This window comes from Phyllostomus discolor, chromosome 9 (assembly GCF_004126475.2).
Source record: "Phyllostomus discolor isolate MPI-MPIP mPhyDis1 chromosome 9, mPhyDis1.pri.v3, whole genome shotgun sequence".
Lineage (NCBI taxonomy): Eukaryota > Metazoa > Chordata > Mammalia > Chiroptera > Phyllostomidae > Phyllostomus > Phyllostomus discolor.
The window spans coordinates 56,734,479-56,751,343 of NC_040911.2; the positions used below are offsets into that span (position 1 = coordinate 56,734,479).

At 41.3% G+C, this 16,865-nt stretch overlaps 1 protein-coding gene and 1 pseudogene across 1 annotated transcript in view; both read left to right on the forward strand.

The window, feature by feature from the left end:
- The window catches only part of EEFSEC (eukaryotic elongation factor, selenocysteine-tRNA specific), a 340,533-nt gene that overhangs the window by 34,884 nt on the left and 288,784 nt on the right, over positions 1–16,865 (forward strand).
- On the forward strand, positions 6,023–6,987 carry LOC114506417 (annotated as a pseudogene).

Consider the following 16,865-nt stretch of genomic DNA (forward strand, 5'->3'; position numbering starts at 1 on the left):
CGATCAGCTAAAAAAATAGCATAGGCATTCACATTGGCTAGAGGATTGTGTATTTCTTGCTAATCAGATATAATCAGCGTAGATAATATTTGAGTATCTGCGTCTAGATCTCATTGCCTCTATATCAGGGAAATTAACTTAAAGGGGCATGTCTTACTTAAAGGGTTGATTTTAGGGAAACAAATACCATTGGGAAGAGAGATGTTAGCTGTTTACCTCATTGTTCAAAGACTGCTCAGACTTGAGTCTCTCTCTGCAACTTGCAGTTTGTCTATCAGGCACAGCCAGGGCAGATAGGCTTGCGTTAGCACTTCATTTAAAAGCCATCAGTACTTTTAAATTAAACATGAGAAGTTATCTGGGTGAGGCTCTGAATGGGAGGTTGCTGGATCATTGAATTTGGCCCACAGTTTAGCAAGTTCAGCAGGGATTTTGGAGCCCGAAGCAATTAATATGCAAGTACATTTGAGTCAGCAAGGTGGGAGATTACTGTCTTATTGGGGTAAGGAAAATTTCTTTCCCCAAGATCCATACTTTTTAGGAGATAGATAAAATCCATTGTTTGAGGTTCATGTTTGAGAGTGACCACTTCAAATTGCCAGATTTTAACCACTAAAACAAAAGAGGGAATAATTATATTAAAACAAAACTTTCAGCCTATTATTTTGTATTTCGCATTGTGCTTAGTCTACAGGAGATTCCAATTTCCAGTTTCCTTTATCACTTTTTTCCTTATTTGCTCATGTGGGTTGGGAGAAAACTTAATTTTGTTTGTTGAAAAAAATCATTCATTGAACTGGTGGAAGAACAGAAGTTGTTTTTGTCCTGTCAAGTTGAGTACTTAAAAAGGCAAAACTAAAAAGGATTTCAATGTGTAGCTAAACCTTCAAGTGTCCTATAAATCCAAACATGCTCCATCCTAAATGCTGTGTGATTTCCTGACCAAATAATCTGGCTTGGAGTAACAGTTATTTCTTTGATAAACCACTTCCCCTTGTTTAGAGCCAGAATCCTTATGCCTATATTTTTTCTTTTTATTTTCACATGGGAGGCAGCTTTTCACACATGCTTATGCAGTTTTGGGGTGGGGTATACTTAATACTATTCCCTTGTCTTTATTTTATTTTTTAAAATATATTTTAATGATTGTGCTATTACAGTTGTCCCATTTTTTTAGCCCCATATTCCCCTCTGCCCTGCACTCCCCCCCCCCCAGCATTCCCCACACCACCTTAGTTCATGTCCATGGGTTGTACATATAAGTTCTTTGGTTTCTCCATTTCCTATACTATTCTTAACCTCCCCCTGTCTATTTTGTACCTACCAATTATACTTCTTATTCTCTGTACCCTTCCCTCCCATTCTCCTTCCTTTTCCTCCCAGCTGATAATCCTCCATGTGATCTCCATTTCTGTGATTCTGTTCCCATTCCAGTTGTTTGCTTAGTTGTTTGTTTATTTTTTTAGGTTCAGTTGTTGATAGTTGTGAGTTTGTTGTCATTTTACTGTTCATAGTTTTTTTACAAATAATAAAAACTTTTATTTATTTTCTCTTTTTAATATATTTTATTGATTATGCTATTACAGTTGTCCCATTTTTCCCCTTCACTCCCCTTCACCCTGCACACCCCCACCCACCCACATTCCCCCCACTTTAGTTCATGTTCCATATGTCTACTTACAAGTTCTTTAGCTTATACATTTCCCATACTATTCTTATCTTCCCCCTGTCTATTTTCTACCTACCATCATCTATGCTACTTATTCTCTGTACCTTTTCCCCCTCTCTCCTCCTCCCACTCCCCTGTTGCTAACCCTCCATGTGATCTCCTTTCTGTGGTTCTGTTTCCATTCTAGTTGTTTGCTTAGTTTGTTTTTGTTTTTGTTTTTTTTAAGGTTTGGTTGTTAATAGCTGCACATTTGTTGTCATTTTCTGTACATGTTTTTTTTATCTTCTTTTTCTTCCATAAGCCCCTTTAACATTTCATAAAATAAGAACTTAGTGATGATGAACTCCTTTAACTTGACCTTCTCTGGGAAGCACTTTATCTGCCCTTCCATTCTAAATGAAAGCTTTACTGGATAGAGCAATCTTGGATGTAGGTCCTTGCTTTTCATGACTTTGGAATACTTCTTTCCAGCCCCTTCTTGCCTGTAAGGTCTCTTTTGAGAAATCAGCGGACAGCTTGATGGGAACTCCTTTGTAGGTAACTGTCTTATCTCTTGCTGCTTCCAGGATTCTCACCTTCATTTTAATCTTGAGTAATGTAATTATGATGTGCCTTGGTGTGTCCCTCCTTGGGTCCAACTTCTTTGGGATTCTCTGAGCTTCCTGGACTTCCTGGAACTCTATTTCCTTTGCCAGATTGGGGAAGTTTTCCTTTATTATTTGTTCAGAAGACTTTTCCACTTGTTGCTCTTCCTCTTCCTCTTCTGGTACCCCTATAATTCAGGGATGTTGGAATGTTTAAAGATGTCCTGGAGGTTTCTAAGCCTCTCCTCATTTTTTTTTTTTTTTTTTGTATTCTTGTTTCTTCATTCTTTTATGTTTGGTTGTTTCTTTCTTCCTTCTGGTCCACTCCATTGATTTGAGTCCCAGTTTCCTTCTCATAACTATTGGTTCCCTGTACATTTTCCTTTATTTCACTTAGCATAGCCTTCATTTTTTCATTTAGTTTGCAACCAAATTCGACCAATTCTGTGAGCATCCTGATTACCTGTGTTTTGAACTGTGCATCTTATAGGTTTGCCATTTCTTTGTCGCTTATTTGTATTTTTTTGAAGCTTTGATCTGTTCTGTTGTCTATGCCATTTTTTTTTGTCTGGATGTGCCTGTTACATAGTGAGGGGTGGAGCCTTAGGTGTTCACCAGGGTGGGGCAACCCATGTTGCTATGTTGTGATCCTGTATGTGGGGCAGGGGTCTGAGAGGGAACAATGGCGCTTTCTCGGCTCTCTGCCAGCTTTCAGTCACTTGTCCACTTAACCCAAGCAAATTTGGCCTTTCTGGTGCTGATTCCCATGTGGGTGGGTTTGTGTATGTTCTAGAACCCTGTGGGTGTCTCCAACGAACTCTCCTGTGAGGCTGGAATTTTCTCCCACTGCTGCCTCAACCCCCAAGGTGTTTTCAGTTGGTGTTTTGAGGCTTTATTTCCCTGTGCTGGGACCCTGGGTTGTGTGGTCTGTCTTGCTCCCCAGTTTCACCTGGTTTATCTGTGCATGAATGTGGGACCACACGGTCCGCCAGCTGCCTTGTGGGCTGCGTGCGCCCCTCCACAATCCACTGCCTGGCTGGGTCTGTCAGCCACCAGTTTGCTGCAACCTGTCTCTGCCTGGCTGCCTGACTCAGTCCCTCCTGCTGGTCTGGATGACTGTGTCTACTTTAACTCCTTGGTTGTCAGACTTCCATACAGTTTAATTTTCTGTCAGTACTGGTTGTTTATTGTTTCTAAATTGTTGTCCTTCTTTTGGTTGTGGCTCCATCTTGGCTGGAAGTCCTGTTCATAGTTTTGAACATCTTCATTTTCTTAGATAAGTCCCTTTAATATTTCATATAATAAGGGTTTGGTGATGATGAATTCCTTTAACTTGACCTTATCTGGGAAGCACTTTATCTGCCCTTCCATTCTAAATGAAAGCTTTGCTGGATAAAGCAATATTGGATGTAGGTCCTTGCCTTTCATGACTTCAAATATTTCTTTCTAGTCTCTTCTTGCCTATAAGGTTTCTTTTGAGAAATCAGTTGATAGTCTTATGGAAACTCCTTTGTAGATAACTGTCTCCTTTTCTCTTGCTGCTTTTCAGATTCTCTCCTTATCTTTAATCTTTGATAATGTAATTATGATGTATCTTGGTATGTGCTTCCTTGGGTCCAACTTCTTTGGGGCTCCCTGAGTTTCCCGGACTTCCGGGAAATCTATTTCCATTGTCAGAATGGGGAAGTTCTCCTTCATTATTTTTTCAAATAAGTTTTCGATTTCTTGTTGTTCTTCTCCTTCTGAAACCCTATGATTCTGATGTTGGAACGTTTAAAGTTGTCCTGGAGGTTCCTAAGCCTTCCTCATTTGTTTTGAATTCTTATTTCTTCATCCTGTTCTGGTTGGATGTTTATTTGTTCCTTTTGTTCCAAATCCTTGGTTTGAGTCCCAGTTTCCTTCCCTTCACTATTGATCTCTGTATATTTTCCTTTATTTCATTTTGCATAGCCTTCACTTCTTCCTCTATTTTGTGACCATTCTCAACCACTTCTGTGAGCATCCTGGTTACCAGTATTTTGAACTGTACATCTGAGAGGTTGGCTATCTCTTCATCATTTAGTTCTGTTTTTGGAGCTTTGATCTCTTTTTTTCATTTGTGCCATTTTTTTTTTTTTTTTTTTTGTCTCAGCATACCTGTTACATTGTAAGGGAAGGAGTCTAGGTATTCTCCAGGGTGGAACAACCCACCTTTCTGTGTTGTAGCGCTATATGTAGGGGAGGTGTCTGAAAGGGAATGATGCCACTTGCTTGGGTCTCTGTAGGCTTTTACAGAGCCTACAGAGGCTTCCCTCTCTACCCACAGGTAAATTGGACCCTTCTGGTGCTGATTCCTGGGTCTAGGGGCTAGGACTCTGTGGCTCTCTCCAGTGAACTCTCCTGTGAATCTGGGACTTTCTCCTACCACTGCAATTTGCACAGGTTTTTGCAGCCAGAGGTTTTGAGGCATTATTTCCCCATGCTGGGACCCTGGGTTGCACAGTCTATCTCACTTCCCAGTTGTTCCTCCCAGTTTATCCACAGGCAAATGTAGGACCACCCAGTCTGCCAGTGGCTGCCTTACTGTGTGTCATCTCTGCCCTCCACTGCCCATCTCCCCCTCCTACCAGTCTGAATGAATGTTTTTTCTTTAACTCCTTGGATGTCAGACTTCCATACAGTTTGATTTTATGGCAGTTCTGGTCGTCTTTTTTTTTATTTTAAATTTGTTATTGTCCTTTTTGGTTGTGCGAGGAGGCAAAGTGTATCTACCTATGCCTCCATCTCCAAGTCTATATTCTTGTCTTTAAAAGGAGGAAAGTAAGACCTAAAGAATTGTGAGGATGGCTTTGAAACAACATGTGTGAGATTCTGATACAGTGATAGACAACAATATCAGATGTGCAGATGCGTCTTTCTCTCCTCCTACACTTAGTGGGAGACAGGTAGTCCTGCATTCAGGGGATGTGGGAGGGCTCTGAGAGAAGGAAGAGCACCGGGTCCAGAGGATGGAAGGAACTAGGAGCTACCAGGTAATTGAGGCTTAGAAATTGTTGCTTTACTCAAGAAGAAGGGACACAGCAGTAAAATTTAGTCTTTGAAAATCATGTGTGACTTAAAAATAAAGCATGAAAAGAGTGGCTCACGGAGACCTTTACTTTTGAAAGTTTTGATTTGACTGTCTATCTAACTTCAGGAATTTAGGGATGTCAGTAGCTTGAGAGAAGACCCTTGTTCCTGGGTTGCAGGCTGCCCTTTAGCTAGGGTCTGAGCCTGACCTTTTGCTAGGGTCTTAAAAATGTATAGTGTTGGCTGCTTGAGGGTCCTCTAGGACATGACCTTGGAACACCTAGCCAACTGACCATATTCTTTGGACAGGTGACACAGGGACCCAAACTGGATGTGAGTGGGTATGTGACCTGGCTGCCTGATAGAGGGCCTCCAGGGTTTTCTGTGGGGCCTTGCCTTTCCTTCCAATCTTTCTATTTCAGATGAAGGATAAAATACTTTGGAGAATAATCTTCATTGTTTCTATTCTCAAATCTTTTTCTGTGTGTGGAGAGCATTCTCTGTTTGTTTACTGTCTTCCCATCAAAACCCTTAGCCTGAAAAAGAACCCACATCCAACAACAGAGTACTTCACTCTTACCTCAGAATGAATGAAGACCAGAAATTGGATGTTTATGACCAAAAAAGCAGAGTTTCATCCAACACTTCTCCGAGATTGTCAGGGTGCTGGTTGAGGATGACATGGGGCACCCATAAATAAATGCCATTGTCCGCTTCAGGGAGGTCCTGGAGTACAATGTCACTGGAGGCAGGTAGCAGTGGGATATGACTGTGCTAATAACATTCCAGGATCTTGTGGAACCAAGAAAGCTGGATACTGACAGTCTCTAGCAGGCCATGACTGTGGGCTGGTATGTAGAACTGCTCCGTGCTTTCTTCCTGGTATCAGATGACATTATGGATCCATCTCTCACCCCACCGGGGCAGATCTGCTAGGGTCAGAAGCCAGGCATAGGTTTGGATGCCATCAATGACGCAGTTCTTCTGGAAGCATGTATCTACTGATGGCTCTACAGCTGGGAACAGCCCTATTACCTGAACCTGATAGAGCTCTTCTTGCAGTGTTCCTATCAGACTGAGATTGGACAGACCCTGGACCTCATCACACCCTGTCAAGGCACCATGGATCTTGACAGATTCATTGAAAAGAGGTACAAATCTGTTGTCAAGTATAACGCAGCTTTCTACTCCTTCTACCTTCCTGTAGCTGCTGCCATATATATGGTGGGCATTGACAGGGAGAAGGAATATGCCAATACCAAGAAGATCCTGCTGGAGATGGAGGATATCTTTCAGATTCAGGTGATTTACCTTGATCTCTTTGGGGACTCTAGTGTGACAGGCAAGATTGGCACTGACATCCAGGATAGTAAATGCAGCTGGCTGGTGGTTCAGTGTCTGCAACAGGCCTCTCCAGAACAGCACCAAATCTTGCAGGAGAATTATGGACAGAAGGAGGCTGAAAAAGTGGTCTGGGTGAAGGAGCTATACGAGGAGCTGAACCTGCAGGCTGTGTTCACGCAGTATGAAGAAGACGGTTACAGCGACCTTATGGGTCTCATTGAACAGCACTCACCGCCCCTTCCCCCAGACATCTTTCTGAGGCTGGGACACAAGATCTATAAGCAGAAAAAGTGACCTAGAGACTACCAGGGCAGGGAGGGGGGTTCTCAATCAATTATAATAAATCCTAAACAAAACAAAACAATCCTTAGTCTATACCGACTGTCTTCTAAGTAGTGTGCTTCTTCCGTGTGCTTGGCAAATGGATGGGTCTCCTGAGCACTTTTTTTGTGTGTGTGTGTTTTCAGTCATGGTCCTTAAGTCTCAAGGGATACTGCCATTCTCCATCGTTATTCTAGAATTAGGGGGTGGGGGGAAGATACCAAACCAAACAAAAACGAACCTTGATATGAAATGGAAGTAGAACCTGGCAGTGGCTAGTGGAGATATGGTAAGATGTTTAAAGTGTCTCTCCTTTGAAAAGTCTTTTGGAGAAGAACTTGTCTCCCAGCATGTTGGTTCCTAGAAGGCACCGCAACTGGGCTAATAGGGGGTGGCTTCTCCTCATTTCTCTGAATCTGTGTTTCTTTTACTTGAGAAATGTCTTCAATAATAAATGAAACATGAGCAATGCAAGTTAAATTCTTATTTATTTATTTATTTATTTAGTCAGAGAAAATACCCAGATGAAGTTTATGGACAGCAGCTAACAATAATAAAAGTGCATGTTTGAGTACCATAGTACCTCTTAATGCATGGTAGCTCATTTAGTCCCTCAAAGAGTTCTGGGAGGAAAGATTTTTTCTGTTTTATCTGTTTTGTCTGTTTTTGTCTGTTTGTCTGTTTTTTACATAAATGAAGAAAAGGTGACTCACAGAGGTTAAGTAACTACCCAAAACTAGATAGCAGGAAAGCCACTGATCCAGGATTTACAAAACAGTATTATGTTTTTAACTTTTTGATTAGGTAATAATATATGCACAGGGTAGAAAATTCAAACAGTACTAAAAGATATACAGTGAAAGGTATGTCTTCCTCTGGTCTCTGTACCTACTCTCCTAATTCATTTTCCTCCCAAGATATCAGTTTTTATTTATGAATGTAGTTTGGAGATGAATCCATATTAGTGAGTAATAGCTTCACCTTACACTTTTCTTAAAATTTTATTGTTGTTCAACTATAGTTTTCTGCCTTTTCCTCCCACCTTCCCCCCAACTCCATCTATCCCCACCTCCCTCCCCTGATTCCAACCCCCTTGGTTTTGTCCATGTGTCGTTTATAGTTGTTCCTGAAAATCCTTCACCCTTTTCCCCCCATTATCCCCTCCCACCTCCCCTCTGGTAACTGTCCATTTATTCTTTGTCTCAATGTCTCTGGTTATATTTTGCTTGCTTGCTTATTTTGTTGATTAGGTTCCACTTAAAGGTGAGATCATGGTCAAGATGGAGGTGTAGGTAGACACACCGTGCCTTCTTGCACAACCAAAAGTAGGACAACAAAAAAATTTAAAAACAAAAAACAACCAGAATTGACAATTGAACTGTATGGAAGTCCAACAACCAGGAGTTAAAGAAGAAACATTCATCCAGACCAGTAGGAGGGGTGGAGACAGGCAACCAGGTGGAGAGGTCTTGCAGCAAGGTGGCAGCTGGTGGACCAGGCAAGGTGGCTGCTGGAGGACCAGGTGGTCCCACACTCCCATGCAGATAAATCAGGAGGAACAACTGGGGAGCAAGACAGACCGAACAACCCAGGGTTCCAGTGTGGGGAAATAAAGCCTCAAAACCTCTGACTGAAAACTCCTGTGGAGGTTGAGGTAGCAGTGGGAGAAACTCCCAGCCTCACAGGAGAGGTCATGGGAGAGACCCACAGGGTCCTAGAACATACACAAACCCACCCACCTGGAAACTAGCACCAGAAGGGCCCAATTTGATTGTGGGTAGCCAGGGAAGTAACTGAAGACTGGCAGAGCTGAGCAAGCACATTGTTCCCCCTCAGACCTCCCCCAACGCAAATACAGCATCACAACACAGCAATGTGGTTTGCCCTGCCCTGATGAACACCTAAGGCTCTGCCGTTTACTATGTAACAGGCATGCCCAGACAAAAAATGGCCCAAATGAACAGATCAAAGCTCCAGAAAAAATACAATGAAGCGACAAAGATAGCCAACCTATCAGATGCAGTTCAAAACACTGATTATCAGGATGCTTCAGGAACTCACTGGGTACTTCAACAGCATAAAAAAGACCCAGGCAGCAATGAAGGTTGCATTATATAAAAATAAAGAAAAATCTACAGGGAACCAACAGTGACGGGAAGGAAACCAGGACTCAAATTAACAGTTTGGAGCAGAAGGAAGGAAGAAACATTTAACCAAAGAGAATGACGAAACAAGAATTAAAAAAAAAATGAGAAGAGGCTTAGGAACCTCTAGGATATCTTTAAACATTCCAGCATCCAACTCATAGTGATGTCAGAAGTAGAAGAGGAAAAGCAAGAAATTGTAAACTTACTTGAAAATATAATAAAGGGGAATTTCCCTAACCTGGCAAAGAAAATAGACTTTCAGGAAGTCCAGGAAGCTCAGAGTTCCTAAGAGGTTGGACCCAAGGAAGCACACACCAAGGCACGTCATAATTACATTACCCAAGATTAAATATAAGGAGAATCTTAAAATCAGAAAGAGAAAAGGAGACAGTTACCTACAAAAAGTAGGTAACATAAGACTATTAACTGATTTCTCAAAAGAAACCTTGCATGCAAGAAGGGGCTGGAAGGAAGTATTTGAAGTCTTGAGAGCCAAGGACCTACATCCTAGATTATTCTATCCAGCAAAGCTATCCTTCAGAATGGAAGGGCAGATAAAGTGCTTCCCAGATAAGGTCAAGTTACAGGAATTCATCATCACTAAGCCCTTATTATATGAAATGTTAAAGGGACTTTTCTAAGAAAAAGAAGATAAAAAATATGAACAGTAAAATGACAACAAACTCACAGCTATTAACAACCGAACCTTAAAAAAAAACAAACTAAGCAAACAACTAGAACAGGAACAGAACCACAGAAATGGAGATCACATGGAGGGTTATCATGGGGGAGGGGAAGAAAGGAGGAAAAGATACAGAGAATAAGTAGCACAAATGGTAGGTAGAAAATAAATAGGGGGAGGATAAAAATAGTATAGGAAATGTAGAAGCCAAAGATCATATGTGTATGACCCATAGACATGAACTAAAGGGGGGGAATGTGGCTGGGAGGGGGCATGCAGGGCAGAGGGGAATAAAGTGGGGGAAATGGGACAACTGTAATAGCATAATCAATAAAAATGTTTTAAAAAAAGATGGTGACATTATATGGTATTTGTCCCTCACTGCCTGGCTTATTTCACTTAGCATAATGCTCTCCAGTTGTATGCATGCTGTTGCCAAGGGTAGGAGCTCCTTGTTTCTTTCGGCTGCATAGAGTTCCATTGTGTAAATGTACCATAGTTTTTTGATCCACTCATTTACTGATGGGCACTTAGTTTGCTTCCAGCACTTGGCTATTATAAATTGTGTTGCTATGAACATTGGGGTGCATAGGTTCTTTTGGATTGGTGTTTCAGAGTTCGTAGGATATAATCTCAGCAATGGAATTGCTGGGTCAAAAGGCAGTTCCATTTTTAGTTTTCTGAGGAAATTCCATACTCTCTTCCATAGTGGTTGTACCAGTCTGCAGTCCCACTAACAGTGCCCTAGGTCTCCCTGTTCTCCATACCCTCTCCAACACTTGTTTGTTGCTTTGTTTATGATGGCCATTCTGACTGGTGTGAAGTGGTATCTCATTGTGGTTTTAATTTGCATCTCTCTGATGGCTAGCGATGTTGAGCATCTTTTCATGTGTCTCTGGAACCTCTGTTTGTCTTCCTTGTAGAATTGTCTGTTTAAGACCTTTGGCCATTTTTTAATTGGGTTCTTCGTCTTCCTAGAGTGGAGTCGTGTGCATTCTTTAAATATTTTGGAGCTCAAACCCTTGTCTGAAATATCATTCGCAAATATGTTTTCCCATACAGTTGTTCTCTTTTCATTTTAATGCTGTTTTCTTTAGCTGTGCAGAAGCTTTTTATTTTGATGAGGTCCCATTTGTTTATTCTCTCCTTTATGTTCCTTGCTCTAGGGGACATATCAGTGAAGATATTGCCATGTGGAATACCTGAGATTTTCCTGTCTATGTTTTCCTGAAGGATTATTATGGTGTCACAACATATATTTAAGTCTTTTATCCACTTTCAGCTTATTTTTGTGTATGGTGTAAGTTGGTGATCAAGTTTCATTTTTTGTATGTAGCTGTTCAGCTTTCCCAACACCATTTGTTGAAGAGGCTATTTTTTTCTCCATTTTATGCTTCTTCCCCCTTTGTCAAATATTAATTGACCATAGGGACTTGGATTTCATCTTATTCTTTTTAATGGAAGTCTTCTTTCCTACCCTCTAAGGATGACTCTTATATCAAATAACACTGAATTGACTTGGTTATTTTATCTTTTATATTTGTGTTCATGATTATAGGATAGGTTCCTAGAGACAGAACTCTGCCTGGATACGGGGCATTCTTACTTGCCGGCCTATGTACACACCATTGATCACTCTCTTCTCAGTTGGGTTTAGTACTGTTGTCCTTGCCCAAATTGGCCAGGCGCTCCCACCAGCCCTTCTGCCTACAGAGACCTGGTGATAGCTCCTGCTTTGGCTCTTGGCCTACCTCCTGGTAGCTACAGAGGGCCTGTGGTTTGAGTAGGTGCCCTTGCTGGAAGGAAGGAGCAGCGAGAGGCCTTTTCATCTTCCCTGTTTTGTGTTCTGTCATTTTGTTCTTCTCTGAAATCCCACTGGCACAGGCTTGAATTCTAGTTCTACTGTTTTATTTAGTTGAGTGACCTTGGGCAATGTATTTAATCTTCCCGAGCTTCAGGTTTATAATGAGTAAAATTGGTACTTATAATACTTACTTGTGAGATTAACTATGAGAAAGTAGAATAATACTCCTTCTAGCAGTTAGCATTACCAATAGTTAGCATTATTGAGCTTTGACTGTGTCAGGCACTGTTGTAAATCCCTTAACTTGTATTATCATATCTCAGATCCATTATACCCATTATTTATTGTATCTCATCCCAGAGATGATTATTTCTTCCCAAGGAAGACTCTTGAAGTTTTGCTTCTTACCATGCTTCTTAGGAATGTGACCTGGAACAAGATACATCATCGTTTTGTACCTTTGTTTCCATGTCTGTACCACAGGGATAATAATACTTTATCTTCTCATGTCATCGTAAGGACTGATATATGCAGAGCACCCTGCCCAGTGCCTGGCACATAGTAGGTCCTCACTAATGTGTTAGTTCTTCTTCCTTTTGCTGATTTATAGACTACTGGAGGGAATTTGAGGGTTCCTCAAATGTGTTTATATAATGACTTGCTGTAAAGTTGATTTCCGTGCACTGTCTCTGTAGGATGGGATTGTATATACAGTAGTATTTAATTGGGGGAGGGGAGTGGGCACTTCATATTTTGAAGTTTAAGTCTGACTACTTTCTGTATTGCCTAAGAAGATACCATACACTGCCAGCAGGAGCAGCATTGCAGATTGGGGCTTCTTTTGTCACCACTCTTTTATTGTTTCCCAGAGAGATAGTAAGAATAAATGGAGAGAGATCACAGCAAAAATATAGGTGCATTTGATTGGTCTAGCCTTCCAAACATCCACGAATCCCGCCAACAACTACTTTAATGTTTTCTAGTAGTTTTGTAAGTTTTTTTTTAATGGTGATAAAATCTACATAATGTACAATTTACTTTTAAACCATTTTAAATATATTTTATCGATTATGCTATTGCTTTTGTCCCAAATTCTCCCCTTTTATCCTCGTCCACCTGGTATCCCCCATTCCCTCCAGCAGTCCCATGAGCTAATATCCATGGGTCATGCATATAAGTTCTTTGGTAACTCCATTTCATATACTGTTCTTAACATCCCCCTGTCTTTTTTTGTACCTACCAATTTGTACTTATTCCCTGTACCTTTTCCCCCATTCTTCCACTTCCCCCACCCAACTGTTAAACTGTCAAATGATCTTCATATTTATGATCCTGTTTCTGTTCTTGTTTGCTTAGTTCATTTTTTAGATTCAGTGATTGATAGCTGTGAATTTATTGCCATTTAAATGTTCATAGCTTTGATCTTTTTTTTGCTTAAAATTAGTCAGTTTCTGTCACTTGTGAGGAAAAAAATTCTTCATCAGTATCTTAGTGAATGGACCTGTGCAGTGAAGGGTGGATGTCATTTTTTTGGTACAAATGTGCATTTTGTACTTACCAGGAACAGGGCATTCTGAATGCTCAGGCACTGAAAACACTCTGGCAGGTAAAGGATGGCCCTGCCTGGTAGAACTCATTGTGTTGGAGTATAGGGGATAGCAAATGTGGAAGAACCAAGAGAGTGCTGTAGGGATTCTGAGGCTCTAGAATAATCAGGGAAGGCTTTCAGAGGAGGTGAAGTTGCGGTGTGGAGTCTCCCTGGAGGTACATGAGAGGTTGTGAGTTTCAGGAGAAGGGTATTGTATGTACAGGGGCTCAGGAGCCTGAAGGATTCTGGATATGAGGTATGGAGGATTGACCACCTCAGAGACTGATGTGGTTTTAAGCAGGGAAATGAAGATCTGTGGTTTACAAAGCTAAGCCTGGTGCAGGGAGAGTAGAGGGATGAGAGGCTGGGAGACCATTTTGGAGGTGGGGCTGCAGATTAGGTGGTAAGGTGGGGATATAAGGGAGGAGGAACCCCAAGTTAGGGTTGGTAGACTCTTCAAACTGGGGGACTGGCTCCCTTTTGGGGACAGCATAGTTTAAAGAAGGGGAAGGGAGGAGAGAGGGCAGTTAGAATAGAATGGGTGTGAGGTGTGGATGTGGGACAGGGTCAGAACTCTGCTGCAGTTAGGCCTGGAAGTTAGGCAGGGCTGTGGCAGGCCTAGGGGTGGCAGCTTCAGGGCCCCTCTTTTGTGGGGTAGATGAAGAGCTCCATTTGACTTTATTTTATGCCAGTCAGTTGCAGGTTTTGGATTCTTGGCTAGTTGCCATGTTGCCTCCAGCAAAGGTTTGGCAGCCTTGATATTGACCCTTTTTGCTAGATGGTGAACCTATCTGCCTTGCAGACCTGGCTCTGGAATCAGGTATTTGGAATGCATAGCTAATGTGTTCCACTCAGACTTTGGTATTATTATTATTCCACAGTATCACATCTAATTGACTATTTCCAAACATTCCTCTACATTTTGACTATACAAGCAAGGTAGGTTGCCAGCAGCCCCTCTTCACTCAGGCTATCTTATCTGTGAAGTGTGCTGGCAACCCCCCTACCCAAGCACCTGGCTCCTCTAAGTCCTGGTTTATCTCCCAGCTTCATCCGCCTGTCCTCCTCGCCCTCCTCACTTTGGAGCTGGATGATGGGCTATGGTGTACAAAGGACAGTTTTAGCTCTATGACTTTCACTCCCTCCCTATGTGTTGATCTGCGTGGAGCTGGCTGGGCAGGGTTGCTGAGGTACCCAGTGCCTGGCATTAGGGGTAGTCCTGAGGAACAGTGTTCCTAAGTTGGGTCACCACCACAATAGTGAGATCAGCAATGGTGTTAGGGGCTACTCAGATCAGGTGACATTTAATCTGGTTAGTGAGTCCTTGCCTTCTCGATATTTCAAAGAGAGAGGACCATAGTCTCTCTGAACACTGCTGATTTTCCTTCCTGACCAGGAGCAAGCAGCTCACAGAAGGCAAAAGCACAGCAACATCATTTAATTTTTATCATTTAAAAAATTTTTTAATTTTTAAAATTTTATTTATTTATTTTTAGAGAGGGAAGGGAGGGAGAAAGAGAGAGAGAGAGAGAGAAACAACAATGTGCAGTTGCTGGGGGCTGTGGCCTGCAACCCAGGCATGTGCCCTGACTGGGAATCGAACCTGTGACACTTTGGTTCGCAGTCCGTGCTCAATCCACTGAGCTACGCCAGCCAGGGCTTAATTTTTATCATTTTTATGGTATTTTTTACCTTCTAATTTTGGCATGTCATTGTATTCCATTTCTGGCAGCCATATAAGGTTTCCTTTAGGAGTATTTTTTTAAATTGTGGTAAAATATACATAACAAAATTTACCATTTTAACCATTTTTAAGTGTATAATTTATTACATTAAGTGTATCCACAATGTTGTAGAGTCATACCATTATCTATTTCCAAAATTTTCCATTTCCTCAAACTAAAAATTCATACCCATTAAACAATAACTTCCTATTTATTTCTCCTCCAGCCCCTGGCAACCACCATTCTACCTTCTGTCTCTATGAATTTGTCTCTTTTAGGAGCTTCAAATAAGTAGACTCATATAGTTCTTTTGTGTCTGACTTATTTCACTAAGCATTAAGTTTTCAAGGTTTATGTATGTTACAGCATGTAGCATGTAGAATTTCCTTTTTAAGGCTGAATAATATTCTATTGTATGGATACACCACATTTTGGTTTTCCTTCATCAGTTGATGAAGGAAATGAGTTGTTTCTGCCTTTTGTTTATTGTGAACAATGCTGCTGTTAATGTTGGCATACAAGTATTAGTTCAATTCATTTGGGGATATACCTAAGAGTAGAATTGTTGGATAAAGTGATAAACTTTTCATTAAGGGAAAATGTAGGTTTTTTTTAAAGGCAAAATGAATTATTTAGAGAAAAATATTGGGTAACAATGTGGGTGTCATTGTGATATAGTGGAAAAGTTGGAGCTGGCCAGCAGTGACGGCTTATGTAGTAGTACAGTGTCTAACCAGCCTGGATGGAGCTCAGTCTGCTCCAGCTATCATCTCTGTAGCTTTGGGCCATTACTTTACCTCCAAGCCTCAGCCTGTCCAACTGTAAAATGGGGTGATACTTCATTTTCCCTCATATTGCTGTGTGGTTCTGATGTGGTCATGTATGAGAAGCCTGGAGGTTCTCAGTGCTGGTGCCTCTTACTGCATTCCTCTTCACATGCTCAGACACCATGGTGCTGCTGCAGGAGCTGGGCCTGCTCTTCCTCTGAAAGCTCCTTAAAGGGTATGCATGTGGTATTCTGACCTGGAGTCTTATTTCCCTAAATACATACTTCCCATCGCAGCCTACTACTCTGACGCCTAGAACAGAGCCCAAATGGTCAGGGAGCACCCTGAACTTTACAAATGTGTTTTTTAACTTTATGTTTATTGTTTACCCTATTAGAGTTGTCCCCATTTTTTCCTCTTTGCCCACCTTCATCATGCCTTCACCTCCACTTCTTGCAGGATGTTACACTATTTTCTTTAAAAAAAATGTTATTTACCCCTGGCTGGCGTAGCTCAGTGGATTGAGCTCGGACTGTGAACCAAAGTGTCACAGGTTCGATTCCCAGTCAGGGCACATGCCTGGGTTGCAGGCCACAGCCCCCAGCAACTGCACATTGATGTTTCTCTCTCTCTCTCTCTCTTTCTCCCTCCCTTCCCTCTCGAAAAATAAATAAATAAAATATAAAAAAAGTTTTAAAAAATGTTATTTATTTATTTTTAGAGAGAGGGGGAAGGAGAGAGAAAGAGAGGGGGAGCAACATCAATGTGTAGTTGCCTCTCACATGTCCTCTTCTGCACAGCTAAAGAAACCATCAAAAAATGAAAAGGGAACCAACCCACTGTATAGCAGAACATACTTGCCAATGATACATCTGATAAAGGTTTAATTTCCAAAATATATCAAGAAATTATACAACTCAACACCAGGAAGATAGACAATCCAACTAAAAAATGGTCAAAGGACCTGGACAGACACTTCTCCAAAGAGAACACACAGATGGCCAATAGACATGAAAAAATGCTCAAAGTCACTAATCATCAGAGAGATACAAATAATTAAAACCACAATGGGTAACACCTCATACCTACAAATGTATTTTTATAGTACTTACATCCTTGTGCCAGTTTTGTAGCTTGTTTTTTCTTGTCCCACCTTCTTAATTCCTTGTCTTTTGACTCCTTTCATT